Here is a 4,764-nt window from a genome sequence, read left to right on the forward strand (position 1 = left end):
TGTGGTAGTCAATGTTACTTACCCATGGTATATATACATCTGTTCTTTATATATATATATATATATATATATATATATATATATATATATATATATATATATATATATATATATATATATATATATATATATATATATATATTTTTCTTTTTTTTTTGCTTTGTCGCTGTCTCCCGCGTTTGCGAGGTAGCGCAAGGAAACAGACGAAAGAAATGGCCCAACCCACCCCCATACACATGCCTTGATTCAATCCACTGACAGCACGTCAACCCCGGTATACCACATCGCTCCAATTCACTCTATTCTTTGCCCTCCTTTCACCCTCCTGCATGTTCAGGCCCCGATCACACAAAGTCTTTTTCACTCCATCTTTCCACTTCCAATTTGGTCTCCCCCTTCTCCTCGTTCCCTCCACCTCCGACACATATATCCTCTTGGTCAATCTTTCCTCACTCATTCTCTCCATGTGACAAAACCATTTCAAAACACCCTCTTCTGCTCTCTCAACCACGCTCTTTTTATTTCCACACATCTCTCTTACCCTTACGTTACTTACTCGATCAAACCACCTCACACCACACATTGTCCTCAAACATCTCATTTCCAGCACATCCATCCTCCTGCGCACAACTCTATCCATAGTCCACGCCTCGCAACCATACAACATTGTTGGAACCACTATTCCTTCAAACATACCCATTTTTGCTTTCCGAGATAATGTTCTCGACTTCCACACATTCTTCAAGGCTCCCAGAATTTTCGCCCCCTCCCCTTCCCTATGATCCACTTCCGCTTCCATGGTTCCATCCGCTGCCAGATCCACTCCCAGATATCTAAAACACTTCACTTCCTCCAGTTTTTCTCCATTCAAACTCACCTCCCAATTGAATTGACCCTCAACCCTACTGTACCTAATAACCTTGCTCTTATTCACATTTACTCTTAACTTTCTTCTTTCACACACTTTACCAAACTCAGTCACCAGCTTCTGCAGTTTCTCACATGAATCAGCCACCAGCGCTGTATCATCAGCGAACAACAACTGACTCACTTCCCAAGCTCTGTCATCCCCAACAGACTTCATACTTGCCCCTCTTTCCAAAACTCTTACATTCACCTCCCTAACAACCCCATCCATTGTTACGGAACACGTGTGTTTGTGTCCACGTGGTTCGTATGTGTCTTGGTGTATCTCTGTGTATGACGTGTCCTGGGTGTAGGGAGCGGCTTCTATCGGCCCGGATCTCACCCTCCCTGACCGTGTTGATTGCCTTAGTAATCATGTCTTGACCCAGACCTTGACCAGCCCTGTAACACCCAAACGTCAGGTCGACGGCGTCAGGTCCAACCATGGGAACAGCTACGGTGTGTCGTCACGTGCGTTCGCTGCCGGCGTGGACAAAGGAACAGAGGAGGCTGGATGCACGCCACATGTGTAGGCCGGACCTTAGGCCTCCTTCAGCCAATCAAGTCGAGGAGAGGGCATGACAACCAGTCTCTTGACCTATCAAGGGCAATTGTGTCATTTTGACCTATAGTAGAACTAGGTGGCGGGTCGAGGCGTGGCCAGCTGTTCCTGCCTTGCTGGTCATTCACATAAAAGCTCAGACAATCGTCTGAGACCTTGATTCCTTCACCAGTCTCGAGCCCAACAACAAAAGGTAATGTAGGCTTTCCCTGTCTCGAACCCCGTAGCCACCGCTGCCCTAGGTAGTAAGATGTTACTGTGTCCCGTCAAGTTTGACTAGGTTGTAAGATGTTACTGTGTCCCGTCAAGTTTGACTAGGTTGTAAGATGTTACTGTGTCCCGTCAAGTATGACTAGGTTGTAAGATGTTTACTGTGTCATGCCAAGCTTAACTAAGTGTAATGATATGTTACTGTGTCAAGTCAAGCTTAACTAAGTATAACAATGATGTTACTGTGTTGCGTCAGGTTAGCTAAGTGCAACGATTGTTACTGTGTCACGTCAGAATCTAACTAAATGTAATGCTATCGAGCAAAGTGTCAACGGAAAGAGATCTCCTGGTTTGAAATCTTATCTGGAATTGTTAACATATGTTCAATGTTAAACTCATGTTCAGTGTTAACGTAAATGATTCGTGCCTGATTTATGTGTTCACCTTGTACATTTGAATTCTTTTCATTATAAGTAATTCTAACCTTTGTGTTTGTTTAACCCTATAACGTTAAGATAGCGTCATCCTGAGTTGTGCTATATTACAAATCTACCGTCCTTGCAAAGACGAGGACCAGTAGAGTATTTGTAACATATATATGTTGCTGGCGACCTTGCTATAATAAGTGCTGAATTCGTAACAATATAAATTGGCGACCTTGCCAGGATATATTATATTTGAATTCGTAACACCATAAACAAGTTAAACAACCATGGAGACATCACACACCCCTGCCGCAAACCTACATTCACTGAGAACCAATCACTTTCCTCTCTTCCTACACGTACACATGCCTTACATCCTCGATAAAAACTTTTCACTGCTTCTAACAACTTGCCTCCCACACCATATATTCTTAATACCTTATATTTTTTTCTTTATTATTATACTTTGTCGCTGTCTCCCGCGTTAGCCAGGTAGCGCAAGGAAACAGACGAAACAATGGTCCAACCCACCCACATATAAATTTATACACGTACACGTCCACACAAGCACATATACATACATATACATCTCAACGTATACATACATATATATACACACAGATATATACATATATGAACCAGTACATAATTCATACTGTCTGCCCTTATTCATTTCCGTCGCCACCCCGCCTCATATGAAATAACAACCCCCCCCCCCGCATGTGAGCGAGGTAGCGCTTGGAAAAGACAACAAAGGCAACATTCGTTCACACTCAGACTCTAGTTGTCATGTATAATGCACCGAAACCACAGCTCCCTTTCCACATCCAGGCCCCACAAAGCTTTCCATGGTTTATCCCAGACGCTTCACATTCCCTGGTTCAATCCATTGACAACACGTGGACCCCGTTATACCACATCGTTCCATTTCACTCTATTCCTTGCACACCTTTCACCCTCCTGCATGTTCAGGCCCCGATCGTTCAAAATCTTTATCACTCCATCCTTCCACCTCCAATTTGGTCTCCCACTTCTCCTCGTTCCTTCCACCTCTGACACATATATCCTCTTCGACAATCTTCCCTCACTCATTCTCTCCATGTGACCAAACCATTTCAAAACATCCTCTTCTGCTCTCTCAACCACACTCTTTTTATTACCACACACGTCTCTTACCCTTTCATTACTTACTCGATCAAAGCACCTCACGCCACATATTGTCCTCAAACGTCTCATTTCCAACACATCCACCCTCCTCCGCACAATTCTATCTATATCCCACGCCTCGCAACCATATAACATTGCTGGAACCACTATTACTTCAAACATACCCATTTTTGCTTTCCGAGATAATGTTCTCGCCTTCCACACATTTCTCAACGCTCCCAGAACTTTGGCCCCTCCCCCACCCTGTGACTCATTTCCGCTTCCATAGTTCCGTCCGCTCCCAAATCCACTCCCAGATATCTAAAACACTTTACTTCCCCCAGTTTTTCTCCATTCAAACTTACCTCCCAGTTGACTTGTCCCTCAACCCTACTGTACCTAATAACCTTACTCTTATTCATATAAACTCTCAGCTTTCTTCTTTCACACACTTTACCAAACTCAGTCACTAGCTTCTTCAGTTTCTCACACGAATCAGCCACCAGCGCTGTGTCATCAGCGAACAACAACTGACCCACTTCCCAAGCCCTCTCATCCACAACAGACTGCTAATTTGCTCCTCTCTCCAAAACTCTTGCATTCACTTCCCTAACAACCCCATCCATAAACAAATTAAACAACCATGGAGACATCACGCATCCCTGCCGCAAACCAACATTCACTGAGAACCAATCACTTTCCTCTCTTCCTACTCGTACATATGCCTTACATACTCGATAAGAATTTTTCATTGCTTCTAGCAACTTGTTATCCACACCATATATTGTTAATACCTTCCACAGAGCATCTCTATCAACTCTATCATGTGCCTTCTCCAGATCCACAAATGCTACATACAAATCCATTTGCTTTTCTAAGTATTTCTCACACACATTCTTCAAAGCAAACACCTGATCCACGCATCCTCTACCACTTCTAAAACCACACTGCTCTTCCCTAATTTGATGCGCTGTACATGCCTTCACCCTCTCAATCAATACCCTCCCATATAATTTCCCAGGAATTCTCAACAAACTTATTCCTCTGTAATTTGAGCACTCACCTTTAAACCTTTTGCCTGTGTACAATAGCACTATGCATGCATTCTGCCAATCCTCAGGCACCTCACCATGAGTCATACGTGCATTAGATATCCTTCCCAACCAGTCAACTACACAGTCACCTACTTTTTTAAAAATTCCACTGCAATACCATCCAAACCCGCTGCCTTGCCGACTTTCATCTTCTGCAAAGCTTTTACTACCTCTTCTTAGTCTACCAAATAATTTTCCCTAACCCTCTCACTTCGCACGCTACCTCGACCAAAACACCCTACATCGCCACTCTATCATCTAACACATTGAACAAACCTTCATAATACTCACTCCATCTTCTCACATCACCACTACTTATTACCTCCCCATTAGCCCCCTTCACCGATGTCCCCATTTGCTCTCTTCTCATACGCACTTTATTTACCTCCTTCCAAAACATCTTTCCATTCTCAATAAAATT

The 4,764-nt window shown here is 43.3% G+C and overlaps 1 long non-coding RNA gene across 1 annotated transcript; it reads left to right on the plus strand.

Moving 5' to 3' along the window:
* The first annotated feature begins 1,145 nt into the window (after positions 1–1,145).
* On the plus strand, positions 1,146–2,162 carry LOC139747554 (uncharacterized). Its single transcript, XR_011712412.1, has 2 exons — positions 1,146–1,710; positions 1,749–2,162. It is a non-coding gene; the product is annotated as an uncharacterized lncRNA (long non-coding RNA).
* Positions 2,163–4,764: the final 2,602 nt, after the last annotated feature.

Source organism: Panulirus ornatus, chromosome 69 (assembly GCF_036320965.1).
Source record: "Panulirus ornatus isolate Po-2019 chromosome 69, ASM3632096v1, whole genome shotgun sequence".
NCBI classification, from domain to species: Eukaryota; Metazoa; Arthropoda; class Malacostraca; order Decapoda; family Palinuridae; genus Panulirus; species Panulirus ornatus.